We start from the raw sequence: 15,831 nt of genomic DNA, 5'->3' as shown, positions 1-15,831 counted from the left end.
CTTTTCCACTGGGGGACAGATCCAGTTCTCTGACAGCTGCCAGTGGGTTCTGTGCTCCAGTCCTAAGAGAAACCTGAAGAAATTTGGGCAGAGCACGAGGCTTCCAGGCTGCAGGCTTGGCGCTAGCACATCCAGACGCCTCTGGAATGCCCAATGTGGCCACCAGGCGTACCTGCTTCCTTGTCAGACACACCTGAAGCCTCACTCCACTTTCCCCTCCCTTGCCTGCTTTGCCTTCCCATGGGAGGGCAGAGCTAGCAGCCCAGAGATTCACAGACTGGAACTGGGACCCTCAGCAGCCAATGAGAAGGCTCTTTTCATGTCCCACAGAAAATCCATGCGCGCTCCGCATGCGCGCGCTCTCACACACACATATGCAGCAGACTGTCGCGAGTGCTGCAGCCCTGTGGGATAAGTGACAAGGGGCAGGTGGTGCTGGCTCAGCAGCCTATTCCAGCCTCAACAGCCTGGCAGTAAGCTAGGACCATCGGTCCTGGAATCAAGTCTGCTGGAGCCAGAAAGCCACTTCACTTGAGCGAGTAGTAAGACTGTTCAGTGCTGATGTCATCAGACACAGGGACAGGGGGGCCTGTCTGTCATAATCACAGCCACATTGTGGGTGTGGGTCAGAGCTTTCTGATTTGGGAACAAGAGGTCTAAAATGAGATCTATTCACGCATCCGTCCACCGCCCCCACCCCCATCCACCTGTCATTTAAGCACTCTGTCAACAGTTCCCGGGGATCTGCTCCTCCTAAGCCCCGTGCTGGTGGTAGGAGCAAGGGACATAAGTCACCTTCTAGGAGGGGTGACTGACACATCAAAAGACAATACAAAGAAGAATTAACAGTGTTGAAGGAGAAAACCTGCTCTGTCTAGAGGACTGGGGGGGGGGGGCGCTTCCCAGAGGAGACCACATGTGGACTGGGTCATGCAAGATGACAGTTGGCTAGACACAGAAAAGGAAAGGGCATACTGGTAACTGCAGGGACTGCAAGCTCCAGGGACCCAGCTGTCAAGGGTCTCTTCAATCTTTAACAAATCCACAAACATCCCTCAGACCAGCTGTCCCAGCCTAGTGAGGGAGAAATTGCAAAGAAACTGCAAGATAGTGGGACTCCTACTTGGGCTTTGCAGCTCATTGTGGAATGTAACAAGAAGTATCAAACGGAACCAACCTGAAAGTAAAATAAGGCCTTGAAGTGGCCCCAGAGTAATTGGGAAGTACTCAGAGTGAAACATCTTGGGGAAATACATTTATGAGTAAAAATAGGAAAAAATAGATTAGGTTAAAAAAAAAGGGGGGGGGGGAAATAGGTTTGGGTAAATTGTGGTGATTCATGAGCCTGGTATTGAAGGTTTTAAGTGACTAACTGAAGTTTGGGGGACATTTGGTTCTAGCTTTTCTATCTCTAGGTCCTAAGTATGAGTCTTGGAAGATTCAAAATTGTAAAACTGGACTAAAGTAAATCTCAGAGAAACCTAGAAAGACAGCTGTGGTACTTGGAGGTAATCCCAGAGTGTGGGACCTTTTGGAAGTTGAAACAATAAAATTCAGTTGGCTTGTACACATGGGCATCTAGGTTATACTCTCAATGGGATGAAGAGGCATGGACAAGAAAAGGAGGGTTTGGGAAGTGTTCCGAGAGAAGATAGAAAGAAGGGATGGGGAATGGATGAATGGTCACAAACTGAATACACTTGTGCACTTATTGCCCTGGTCAAGAGTTGAATATGAGGCAGGAGAGATGGCTCAGTGGTTAAGAGCACTGCTGCTCTTGCAGAGGACCCAGATCCAGGTTTAATTCCCAGCACCCACATGGTGGTTCACAACTGTCTGTCACTCCAGTTCCAGGGGATCTGATACCTTCTTCTGACCTCCTCGAGTACCAAATGTAGTGCAACGCATACATTCAGGCAAAACACACATGAATAAAATGAACAAATGTAGTAAAAGGTTCAGGTTGAATATGACTAGGACTACAGGAGTCCTCAAAGCTACATCCCCTGCTCTTCAAAGCAAAGTTCATCATTCCAGTCCTTCCTCACAAAGTATTACTTGAATTCAGTCTACCAGATATGCAAGTAGAAGCCAAGAGAGGAGAGGCAGCTTGGCCAAGATCCCTATATAAAGATATTCATAAGAGACACATGTGCCCATCACCTTAGCTATCAGATTAGTGAAATAATAACCCCACGAAACTGGAATGCTGTAGAGGGGAAGGATGAAGTCCTGCTGTCAGCCAGAGGAAAAACTTGTCTCCTAGAAAAATTAATCAGTGTTTACAGCTATAATCAGACTACCTTGCTGGAAAGACAGAAACTAGACCATTGTGAGTCAGTAATGGGTGGAACCATATCCTGATCAGGACTGACTAGTTCTTGTGTTGGTTAGTTTGTCTACTTCACACAAACTAGAGTCCCCTAGGAAGAGAAACCTCACTTGAGGAAGTTTCTCCAACAGATTTGTCTGTGGGCAAGTCTGTGGGGGGCCATTTTCTTGATTAATGATTGATGTGGGAGCAAGTTCAGTAGACTGGAGGAAGTACCATCCCTGGGAAGGTGGTCCTGGATAAGAAAACAGGCTGAACAATTCATAAAGAGCACGTCAGTAACAGCATTCCTCTATGGTTCCTGTTCCAGGGAAGTTTCTGTTTCAGCAACTTCCCTGACTTCTTAGTGGGATATGTAAGCCAAATAGACCCTTTTCTCCCTCAGGTTGGGTTTGTTCAGTGTTTTAGCACAGCAATAGAAACCTAATTAGGACAGTCATGCATACCTCCTGCCTCACATTTATACCTAAAGCTCGTGTTAGGACCCTGAAGATGGAAAGATGGACTTGGGTATGGGTATGTACAGTAGACTGCTGTATTTGTTCCTCTTCCCAGTGAGGTCATACTGAAATCCTTTCCCCATTTTTCACCATTACTTCATATATTCTCTCTCTCTCTCTCTCTCTCTCTCTCTCTCTCTCTCTCTCTCTCTCTCCCCCCCCTTCCCCTTCCCTTTCCACCATGCCCCCCCTCTCTCTCAGAAAAAAAATCCACCAGGAGCTTCCGTGAAGTGAAAGTTCTCAAGTTAATGAGGGAAAGAGCAGCTGTGTGCCTAGGTTGCAAATACCATGATAAGAACAAATCTATCTGTAAAACTGTGAAGAAAGAAGAAGTGCACGCAAAAGGAATAAAATCGGTGGGTGGAAGACATGAGCAGAAAACAGCGTTCTAACTGTTGCTGCCAACGTGTGCCATCAGAACCATGGAGCCTATAAGAAAACCCCAGCTAGGGAGCTAGGAAGAGAGAGTTGAAACCAAGCCATGTTTCCCAAGTAAGGGCTGTTTCCACAGGTTGAAGAATGGGTTTGGGCTGAAAAATCTAAAAAAAAATTCAAGGACCATTTGTCTGCTAGTGAAGAAGCTGCTGTTACATTTCAAGCTGAGTTGAAAATGTTGATTAAGGAGAGAGGATTCCAACCAAATCAGGTATTTTTGAGGTATTAGGGACCCAGCGTAGGACCTTGTGAATGCAAGTTCTTAAGCATTTTGCTATACCCTCAGCCTCAGAGCAAGCCTTCAGTGGACTCTTCTGGAACAACAAACCCAATAGAACCTACCTTTGGTAAGAGTGTAAACAGAATTATTGGGGCATGAAAAATGAAGAGAATAGCTTCTAAGCACAAACTCTTCCAAAACGCCTTGGTTAAAAAACCTTCACCTATGAAATATCCCAGCCATTGTCATCATCTCCCGACACACAATCAGTCCTATTGCCATAGTTTAATTCTCTTAATAATTGTGTGTCGGGGGAGGGGTTTGCTATTCACAGCTGTCCCACCTCAGCCTCCAAGTGCTGGAATTACAGGAGTGACCTACCATACCCAACCCTCTTGACAAATTTTCAGATCATAAGTAGTCTGACGCTGTCATCTATATCTGTGTACATACTGCACATGGGCTTAGTGTTATCTCACATCATCACCACAAAGTTAAGCATGACACAACGGATACATTGAGAGACAGAGAACCCGCAGTCCAAGAAATGTATTCTAGTATATTACTGTTCTGTTTTACTAATTTTATAGTTGTTAGTCTCATACTGTGCCCAATTTATAAATTAAACTGTACTATACACATGTAGGTATTTATGGGGTGGGGGGGAAGCATAGTCTATTCATGGACCAGTCCTATCAGTAGTTTCAAGATCCTGGAATGCATTCATGATGCATAAGGGGGAATTATTGTATTGTAAGACTTCCCCAACAGGACTCCAGGCACATAGTGAGTGCTTGCTAAAATGTGCTCCCCATCTGCTTCTCATTGCTTCCCTTGTAAGACTGATTCCCAAGCCCTATAGGCAGTTCCTCAAACTTTAACTATAGTGCCACTATGCTCCCTAAGCCCTGTTCCCTACCCAGTCTCCATCTAAGTACTTTTAGCACTAGCTGTGTTAGAACTTCTTCACAAGTTCATGAGGCCTTCCCGTGTGTTAGTCCTTAGCTTTTCTGGAGGGCCGTATGGAAGTAGACTGGCTTGAGGCTGTTCCTTGAGGTGCCTGGCATAGAGTATGTGTCAGTGAGCTTCTGCCAGTGTAAAGAGACCACCCTGCCAGTAGCTAGTTATTAGCAGACCTGTGGAGCCAGCCACCCTGCCCTGCAGACCTCCCCTGATCTTCCTTTCTGATGGGTCCTCTGAAAGCTTCACACATTGCTTCTCGTGCCTCACATGCTCAAATCTTCTCACCCCTTCTTTCTTATCAGAAAGGACATCTGGGATGCACAGAGTGCTCGTGGCTCTGCTGACTGGACCCCTAGTCTGAGGTGGCTATCTGTGGAGAGGAGCTAGGTAGGTCTGCTTCCCTGATCACTGTACAATGCATTAATGTGCTGAGGTACATAGGTAGATAGATAGACAGACAGACAGACAGACAGATGGAAAGAAGTGTTAGGAGGGGGCTGCCTTTCCATAGTGTCTTTACATGAAGTTTGAGGGGTTTCTGGCATAAGCTCAGACTAAGTCAAACCAGGGGCAGCCAAGTCTGGAGAGGAGGAGTCAGAGGGAGAGAGGCAGGCCTCACTCTGGTTAGTACTTCCCCTATCCAGCCCCACCATGCTCAGTGCTTCAGATAAACCTGCAGAGGAGACACAGAGAAATCTAGGACTTGAAAGCAATGCTGGGGGCTATGTTTCTAAAGTGAAAGCGATTAAGGTTCTTTGCTATCCCACCAGCAGATTCCACTGTTTTCAGGGATGCTTAAAAAAAAGGAAAGGGTAGAGAAATGGGCAGGGGTCACTGCTATTCCCAGACTCCTACCTGGAGCCCCAGAGCTAGGACAAGAGCCAGCATGTCACTTTTGACATGTTCTCATTTCCGTAATGCCCTGGCTTACTGGGCCCAAGGAGAAGATGAAGAAATAAACTGGGGTAAAGAGACTGAGCTAGAAAGTTGCATGGTTGTGTCGTGGACCCAAGTTAGCTAACTCCAAGCCTAGTTTTTTGTTTGTTTGTTTGTTTGGTTGGGTTTTTTTTGTTGTTGTTTGTTTGTTTTGTCACACAGCTGGCCTCATCTGACATGATCTGCACATACTTCAGTTTGGTGGTGTGAGACCTTTCAGATTGAAGTTTCATTGGAGGCCCTGGATCCCAAAGCACAGTTCAACTGTGACTGCCAGCTGTCCACCTGTAGCCTATCCCTGGGCTTGTGTGTTGCGCGCAAGCTTATTCAGCCCTCATCTGAGAGATCCTAGTGGGCTATAGTCGTAGCCCAACCCTAAAGCAGGGTATTTTCTTTCAGCCTCAATGAAGGTTTGTCCATTTCTATTCCTTCTAGAGGAATAAATTTCCTTCCATTTTCAACTGCACTCATGAAAAGCCGGCCTCATTTCTCAAGTGTCAACTCAAACACTTTGAGAGTATCCTCTCAGAGACTTGTCACCAGAACTGAAGATACCCCTTTATAGCCACATCTGCTCTACAGAGTTTGGGTCCAGTATAGATGCTGTCCCATCAAATTCAAAGTCTTTTTAAAAATTTTTTTCTACTAGAAAAAGACTTCCTTTCACACTAATTCCCCTAATACAATGTCCCACAAAATCTGACATGCACTTTGCAAGTGGGCATGAGCTAATGGTACAGAGGAGGGTTTTAGAAGTACATGCATGATCTTTGCAAATTTAGTAGTTATGCCAGGCGGTGGTGGCGCACGCCTTTAATCCCAGCACTTGGGAGGCAGAGGCAGGTGGATTTCTGAGTTCGAGGCCAGCCTGGTCTACAGAGTGAGTTCCAGGACAGCCAGGAGTACACAGAGAAACCCTGTCTCAAAAAAACAAAAACAAAACAAAAAAACAAAAACAAACAAACAAACAAACAAACAAAAAAAAACAAAAAAAGAGTAAATTTAGTAGTTATACTTGTATGCTAGTATACAATAAGCTCTCATAACAAGAAGAAAAACTGAGTGTGTCAAAAAGCCTAATTTGTTGGATATCTGAGGCAAAATTAAATTAGCTGGTTCAAGGAAAAATAAGGTGTATCTGTAAATTGGGTTAAACAACCCACAGAGGTATTGGAGGGATGACCTGCAATATGCCGAAGGGTAGGAGGGCAATCCTGCTCCTGCTCCTGCTCCTGCTCCTGCTCCTGCTCCTGCTCCTGCTCCTGCTCCTGCTCCTGCTCCTGCTCCTGCTCCTGCTCCTGCTCCTGCTCCTGCTCCTGCTCCTGCTCCTGCTCAGGCTAGGGAAACAAGAGTGAGTATAGGATGTATACTTTGTGATCACTAGTCGATGTGCGCACTCATTGGTGTACATGTTAATTGTGCATAAAAAAAAGTCTAGGGCTAGTGAGGTGGATCAACAAGTAAAGCTGCTTGCTAGTCGAGCTTGGTATATTAATCACTTTTCTATTGCTACAATAAAACACCATGAGTAAGGTATCTTCTAGAAGGAAGGCTTTATTTGGGCTTTTAATACCAAAGACATAGGAGGTTATCACCAAGACAAATATGGTGGTACATGCCTTCGATCCCAGCATTTAGGAGCCAGAAGCAAGCAGATCTCTGTGAGTCCAAGGCTAGCATGATCTATATATCGAGTACCAGGCCAGCCAGAGCTACATAGTGAGACCCTGTCTCAAGAAAACAAGACAAAACAAAACAAACAAAAACAAACAAAACACCCAAAATATCACCATCATGACAGGAAGGCATGGTGGTAGCCACAGAAGGCGACTGGAGCAGAAGCTGAGAGCTCACGTCTTGAACTCCAATTACAGAGTGGAAAGAGCAAACTAAAAATGCCTTGTGACTTTACAACCTCAAAGCCCACTTCCAAGGTAGAAGGAGTGTGCTAACTCCACAAAAGGGTCCTCTAACCTCCACAAGCATGCCATGGCATGCAGGCCTTCTGCATCTCTCCTCCAAAACCTCACTCTCTCTTAAGAAATTGAAGCATACTTTTTTTTTTTAAAAAAAGTGCCTGGCATCTAGTAGCATTTACTCAGTAGATTTAAATACTTTACAATTGAGGCAAAAACAACTAGAAGGGCAGAGACATTATTAACATCCACAGAACGAGTGGGAAGTAATATAGAATGTGGGTTTGGTGAACGCAGGAGGTTGTGGAATTGTGATTTGAAATATTTTGAGTTTGGCTCCTGCTCCAGTAAGAAAGCCAGAGGGTTTTGAAGAACTGGCACTGTGAGTACCATGCCAAGAAGGAGGAGCCAAGGAAGGCCAGGGTCATACATGGACATTCATCACAGCGGCTAAGCAGAGAAACGAGCACAAAACAGAGCATTGGCTGGATGCCCCACGACCTTGGGCCAGGCCTGGCCACTCCTAGCCTCATGTAATTTCTATCTTGGCAGTGAAACCATGGGCTTGCTTGCTCCCTGAGTGTTTAAGCTCAGACACTTGAAGGGGGTGTCCTGGCTACTGATAGTGACTAACAAGTACAGCACCCATTCCTCTCAAGGCACCATTTTGTTTACACACCAATGGGAGAAACACCAGCTTGTGTCAAGGGAGCCCCTGTACCTGAGTCTTTCCCTACTTACTTGTCTCTGGGGATGGTAAAACATCAAGCTCTAGAGTCAACGTTTTTCTAGAGCCTTGTGAAAGGAACTCTCCTAGAAAGGGAACTCAAAGGTCTCTGAAGAACAGGACAGGCAGGGTCATTTGTGAAGAAGATCAACAGATGTGCTAGGAATTGTGGAGGTCTACACCCACTGCTGCCCCCATCCCCACCTTACTCCCAAGGCATTCAACCTCTAATACTCTGCTCTAGAAAGCTGTGCTGGCCCAACCCAGTGTATCTGTAGCACGCTGCCAACAGCGTGCTTATTTATTTCCTACCAGCCATGGTCTCCAAGTATTTTTAAGCCTGTGCTCCAAAATATGTATATTTATATATAAACTATATACATGTAATATTGTGCTAATTGGTTTTTGAAATGATAAAACATAGAAAAACATGGAAATTAAAACGTGCTAAGATGAGTGTTAATAGAAATTCTCATATTTTCTTCCCATACTCTAATAGGTGAATGTACTCTTGGCTTTGGAGGCCACAGGTCTAGCCAAAGAGCCCTCTGCCATATAGCCTGAAGCTGAAGGGAGCAAAGAGAAAGGGTAAACATGCTGGATGTGGTAGTGCACATCTTTAATCTTAGCACTCAGGAGGTGGAGGTAAGTGAATCTCTGAGTTCCAGACCAGCCAGGGCTACCCAGTGAGACCTAGTCTCAAATAAACTTAAAATGAAGAAAAATAGAAAGAGAGAGAGAGAGAAAAGAAAGATGTACATCCTTCATTCTCTATTGCATTTCAGGCTTTGCTTCTAGTGCCCTTACTGCCTCATTCATTCATTTGTTCATCCATTCAATAAACTGTGTTAAATTCGTTATGTGGCTGCTTTGTGGGCATTGGGGATAGAGAGATAAAGGAGGTGGATGTACCAACTGGGCAAAGCAGCAAAGCAAGACTACCTTGTGAGCAGCATTTGGAAGAACCCCAGCAAGGGGATGTGACACTGGATGAGTGTAGGAACCAGTATGGATGTGTGTCTGGGGAAGTGGGAGGTTTCTCAAGCTAAGAACAGCACAGGAAGGAACCAGCAAAGTGAATGGAAAGTGCCAAGTCCCTGAGGTGAGAGCATCAATGTCTTTGAGAAAGAAGGTTAGTATGTCAAAGTGGAAGAGACAAGGGGAGAAGGCTGGGTTTCATCTGACATACAGTGAGAAGCCACTAGAGTTTGAAAGCAATGGAGGGACGCAGAATAAATGTCAGTGGTGGGAAATTGAGACTCAGTATTGCCCTCTAACCTAGGTTGTCCTTGAATTCGACATCTCTTTTTTTCTGTAGCACCGAGGATTGGACCCAGGCTCCTGTGTATGTTCAGCACAAAAGCGCTCTGCTACTAGACTATATCCCCAGATCTCATTTAATTTTGAGACAAGATTTTACTAAATTGTCCAGGTTGGTCTGGAACTTACCGGTAGCCCATCAAGGCCTTGAACTAGCAATCCCTGTACCGTGGCATCCTGAGTAGCTGAAATTGCAGGCCTGTGCCACAGGATCAGCTTGATATATACAGCACACCACCAACACCACCCACCATGTGCTAGGGATGGCCAGAGTCTCACACATGTTAGGCAAGCCCTTTACCACTGAGTCACATTCCCAGCCTCTGGATGCTATTTAAATGTTGGCATGATCCCAGCACCTGGGAGGCAGAGGCAGGCGGATTTCTGAGTTCGAGGCCAGCCTGGTCTACAGAGTGAGTTCCAGGACAGCCAAAGCTATACAGAGAAACCCTGTCTCAAAAACCAAAAAAAAAAGAAAAAAAATGTTGGCATGATCACTAAGTCTAGCTGAGCTGGCGTAGAAATGAGGAGGTCAGGAGGCTAACACACCAGCCTCCTGTTGGACCAAGATGATGGCAAAGGAAACAGAAGCAGACACGCATAAGATACATTACACTGCAGAGCATCCCATCCATAATGCCCATCTAAAGCCTCTATTATCATGCCCATTGCATGTATGAGGAAACTGAGGGCCAGAGAGGTTCAGTAATATGTATTCAACATCAAATCTCTTAGACAAAATAAAATCAGGATTTGCTCAGCTGCCTGGCTTCCTTCCAAGTCCACTAAGAATTCAGAGACTATTTCCTGCCCTAGGGACTCATTCCCCAGGATACGACATGGTCTTCCTGCTTCAATCCTGAAAATCCCTGGGTATTCTGAACAAAGGAAAGGGGATTGAGGACTGTTTGACCCAGCAATCAGCCAAGGGGATACAGGCGATTAGAATAGCGCATTCCTCCTGTTTTCGTAAACATGTTGGGCTCTAACTAAGGGAAAAACCATTCTTTCCTCTGGACGGGGGAGTGGACAGGAGGAGGGTGGTGATGGTATATTTGGAACTAGAGAAAGAAAAAGCTGCCAACTTGTGCCTTCAAGGAAAGCCCAGGGGCGCAGGCCAAGACAGAGGAAGTGACTTGCCAACTCCCTCTTCACAGCCCCCACAGTTATTTGCGAGAAAAAGAAGGCGGAATTGTCCCTGCCAAAGACATGAAGTCCTTTACAGAGCACTTTGTTAGCAAAACCTAGCATCCCCGTCACTATGCAAAGTGTGCTGGAATGTTGCCATGGCAACAGGCAGCTGGGCCCCTGAATCAGCTCCAGGCCTGCTTTGGCAGTAAGGCCCAAGCCTGTGGGGGCATTTCTCTGGAGGCCAGGAGAAAGGGCCCTGGGTTGTATCTATTGATGAGAACCCTGACTTTTCTTTCAGGTCACCAGGCTTTGGGGACTTACTTGTCCCTTTGGGAAATATTTCTTGAGATATCCAACTTCCATAATCATAGCCCTTCAGGTAAGAATCATCTGATGTGGTGGCTAGATTCCTTCCTTCTTTCCTTCCTTCTTTCCTTCCTTTCTTCCTTCCAATTTTGCATAATGCCAGGCAAGTGCTCTACAAGTAGCCTAGTTCTCATTTCATTTTCTTTTGAGACAAGGTCATGTATAGAGCAGGCTGACCTCTAACTGTTTCTGTAGCTGAAGATAATGACCTTGACTTCCTTTAATTTAGCAAAAGCATGCCTTGAACTCACTATGCACCAAGTATGAATTTGAACTTTTGCTCCTCTGACTTCCACCTCCTCAGAGCTGGGCTCACAGGTATGCGCCAAAAAGCCTGGTATAGTATGTGGTACTAGGGATCAAACTCGAGGTTTTGTACATACCAGCAAACATGCTACCAACTGGGCTAGACCCCTTTGCTTTTTGGGTGACTGGGTAATGAACGAAAAAAGGAAACATCCAACTGCTGTGAAATAAAACTCCCATATGATACAAATGTAAGAGGAAACCAAAGCCCAGAAAGGGAAAGTGACTTGAAAAAGGTCATGCAGCCTGGGCGGTGCCAGGGACAGAGCACAGTCCCTTGACATGGAACACAGTGTGAGCTTCACTAACCATGTTGGGGCTGAGGAGGAAAGAGAGCGAGTCCCTGGTAGGGTCAGTCTGTGGCTGTTTCACACTCCCCGGAGCTCACCTGCACCACAAATCTGCCAGGGGACTATTCCTAGATCACATCTCAGAGAGATGGCTCAAGGTTCCAGTGAGATGGTGCTGGGTTTTTTTTCTTGCCAGATTTCGTGGGAGGGTGTTTGTCCACTGAGTTGTGACTTCAAAGATGGCTTCCATGCCTCACATTATGGGCTCAACTTGTAAGAGCAAGCACAGCTCTTTCCCTCTGTTTGAAGGTTAGATACAATCACAAGGATACTAGGTGCTGTCCCTACTCTCTTGTTCATGACCAGAAAGCGTTCTGCAGCTGACTGCCAGGCTGTCACACTCAGCAAAGACTAGGAAGCACAGAGGTGGCTGGGACCCAGATCTCCACACGAAACAGTGCTGGTTTACAGTTGCTAGAACAATGAAAGGAGAATGCACACAAAACCCATATTGCAGATTGGACAAGTCAAGGCTCAGTAAATGTTACTTTCTTTTTAGATTGTTTTCTTTAGGTACACACTTCAATTTCCCAGCTACAGGGCCTCCAGCCCTCATTTGGTACGATTTTCATTGCATTTCCTTGCCATATGCATTCATTGATTGTCACTTGCCAACTCCCAGAGTTGTTTCTTTCATTAGGAAGTGAAAAGCATCAAGAAGAGCAAGCTCCTTCCTCCCCCATTAAGATGGTTCACTGGTTAAGAGTGTTTGCAGTGCAAGTGTGAAGACTGGAGTTCATATCTCAGCACCAGTACATCCTACAAAGGCCTGTAAGTCCAGCTCTGAGAGACCCAGTGCACTCTGTTTTGGCTTCTGTGCATGCACAGGCACACACACATGCCTGTGCATGTATGAATACATGCATGAACACACACACACACACACACACACACACACCAGTACGTCCTTAAGAAAAATAAAAAGATATTACAGAGCCAGATTTAGTGACTCATGTCTTTAATCCCAGAACTTTCAAGGCTGAGCCAGAATTTCAGATTTCAGTTAGGGCCAGCCTGGTGTGTACAGTGAAACCCTGTCTCCAAACGATAGAGAAGAAAAAGGAGAAGGGAAAGAAAGGAAAGGGAGGGGAGGGGAGGGGAGGAGAAGCAAAAAGAATGAAAGGAAGGAAAGGAAAGAAGATACAGTGATACAAAATTGGCTTTTGGGGCTGGAGATGTCATTGGTGGAGCAATTGCCTAGCATGTGAGTGGCGCCTAAGGACAGTGGACCCTTAAAAATGAAGAATAAAAAAAATTGCCAATAAAATGAAAGTTGGAGAGGGCAATAGTGTAAGATATGATGAAGGTCCCTGGTATGAAGCAGAGGAAGTGAGCCAGTCAGGTGGACGATGGGACAGTGGAACGAGCCCCCCAGCTGTGCCTGTTGATGGCAGGAGAGGCATGAATCTCATGGGGAAGATAATTGGAAACTTCTGGGTTAGGGAGTGGCCTGCAAACGCCAGTGGTGCTTTGTGTGGGAGACTGATGGGAGAGGGATCTGTGGGAAGCAGTCAAGGGGCTGTGGGAGGGGTGGGGTGAGAAGCAAGGTGGCTTGCTTGGAGCAGAGACTAAGATGAAGGAGGGAGAGCAGATCTCACTGGCAAGGGAGCATTAGCATCGATGATGTCTCTGACTTAGGGAGCCTAGAAAGAAGGGCAGTGAGGGAACTGGAAGAATAAGCATAGGCTTGGATGCTGTACATATGGCTGAGAGGCAGGGGAGACATGCAACTCAGAGGAGGTCAAGGCTGGAGGCAGAGAGCCATCACTAGAGCCTAGGAGACAAAAGCGTAAAGGCAGATAGAGGGCCCAGGCTGGTGCCAGGGACAAGGGGAAGCATGGATATTGGAGATTTGTGTCGTCATGTCTTGCCACACCTGCATTGCTCTGCAATGGTAACCTTCCTGATGCACCAGTCTGATATCTAGGAAGCGCTTAACTTCATGGCCAAGGTGTGCATGATATGCTGAAGGCAAAGACTGTGTGCACAGGTGCATGCACAGGGCTCTAGCAAGCCAGTACAACAAGTGACCCCGGCATCTAGGATGGAGTTTGGGAATCCCAGCAGGTCATAAAGAATTAAGGGGGAGGGAAGAGCTTCCCTTAAATCCTGAGATATGGCCAAGGCCCCAGTGGCAGAAACAGGTTTTCAAAAATTCAGAATCTTCAGTTGAAAATTTACAACTTATCTTTGGTAACAAATCCCCTCAGCTGTTTCTTTGAAGCTCCAGGCTCACTTCGTTCATCTTGGAGAAGAAGAATGTCTGTCAAATGCCCACATCGGACTACTGTAGTTCTTTCAACTGAAATTGATGTTCCACAGAAAAGAGCCCTTGCCTGTGCCACCCCCGGAGCTTGCTGAGGAGCAGCCAGCTCAGTGGCAGCATTTTCTATAGTCTCCGTTTCTTCACATAGGATATTAAAATGACCTGCGCACAGGGGTGACGGTTTAATAAAATGAGCCTTTTCCATTGCTTTGTCGAAGCTACTTTTCAATTAGACTGGGGGCTTTCTTCATTTTCTTTCTTGGATAGCATACAATGGTAGTGGGTGCAAGGACAGGCGTTAGCATCCATCCTTACAGACCTTCCCGACTTGCACTTGTGAGCTAGATAAGTGCACAATACATATCAGCTAACTCATAACCACAGTGAAGGAAGGATCCAGGGCATAGAGAGGACACATGACAGAGATTATGGTGTAGTCTGGGAAATTTGATGGTAAATAGAACTTTTCATTAGCGTTTCAAGCAGCTAGCTTATTTTCTTTTGTATGGTGCTGGAAATCAAATCCAGGGCCTTGCACAAACTAGGCAAACACTCTACCACCAAGAGACACCACAGCCTTCATACCCTTTGAACAGCCACACAGTTCCTTCTATCTGGAGGATGTACTGGTCTTGCAGAAGACCTGAGTTCAGTTTCCAGCATGCACGATGGGTGGCTCACAACTCCCTGCAACTCCAGCTCACTGAGACAATCATACACCTCTAGCCTTTGAAGGTACCTACTCTCACACACATAGATGTACCACAGATACACATGCATACACATGTGCTTAATCATCCTATTGGAGGCATGCAGCAATCTTCCTTTGCATCATAGCCAGTGATTTTTGAAAATTACATTAAAAATTTATTTGGGGAAAGAAGAGTGCAGTAGCATATGTGTGGTGGTCAGGGGTCCTGAGGAGCAAACTCGGGTTGACAGATAAAAGAAAGCAAACTCCCACACGTTCTCTGACTTTCACATGTGCACCATGACATATACACACCAATTCTTACTCTCTCTCACACACAGACACACACAGACACATGCATGTATGCACACATGTGCACACACTAAATAAATGTAGTTGTAAGGATTTTATTGTTTTAAATGATGTGTGTGCATGTGTGTCTGTGGTACATCTACATGTGTGAGCATAGGTACCTGAAAAGGCTAGAGGTGTGGGGTTATTCCAATGAGCTCGAGTTGCAAGCAGTTATAAGCCACTGAGGTGTGGATATAGAGGTGTGGATGCTGGAAAATGAACTCAAGTCTTCTGAAGGACCAGTAGTACATGTTCTTAACTGTTGGGCCATCTCTCTAGCTCCCAATAATATTATTTTAAAATTAAATTAATTATTTTATGCATACATCTGTGAACCATGTGCATACCTAGTATGGAGGTCAGAGAGGCATTTGGATCTCCCTAGAATTGGTGTCACAGATGGTTGTGAGTCATTATGCAGGTGTTGGAATCGAACCAGGGTCCTCTGGAAGAGTAGGCACTGCACTTACTTACTGGGCCATCTCTCTGGCCCCTATAATCAATGTTTTGATGTGCAACGTTGTACATGAATCTTTGGGCATTCATTCTGGTTATTTCCTTACTATGCATTTGTAAAAGTAGAATTGCCAGATCAAAGGGTGTGCACATTTTAAAGTCTTTTGAAATGCACTGCAATATTGTCCTACAGGAAGGCTGCACTGATTTACATGAGAAATAGGCCTGCAGGCTGGAGGTAGAACTCAGTGGGAGAGCACTTGCTTAGTGTGTAAGAGGTTCTAGGTTGAGTACCCTGGATGTACAATTCCTTCTCTAAAAAACTGGACATGGTGGTACATGTCTATAACTCCCCTCACTTGCGAGGCAGAGGCAAGAGGATCTCTGTGAATTTGAGGCTAGTCTGGTCTGCCCAGCAAGTTCCAGGACCGCCAGAGTTATAGAATAACAAGATCTTGTCTAAAGAAGAGAAAAAGATGTTCTTTTCTGTATTTTTTTAATCTTTCGATTTTAACACACTGATGTATAATGTTACTCATTTAAAAAATATTTTTGAAGCCAG

Source organism: Arvicanthis niloticus, chromosome X (genome assembly GCF_011762505.2).
Source record: "Arvicanthis niloticus isolate mArvNil1 chromosome X, mArvNil1.pat.X, whole genome shotgun sequence".
Classification (NCBI taxonomy): domain Eukaryota; kingdom Metazoa; phylum Chordata; class Mammalia; order Rodentia; family Muridae; genus Arvicanthis; species Arvicanthis niloticus.
This window is presented reverse-complemented; position numbering follows the sequence as displayed.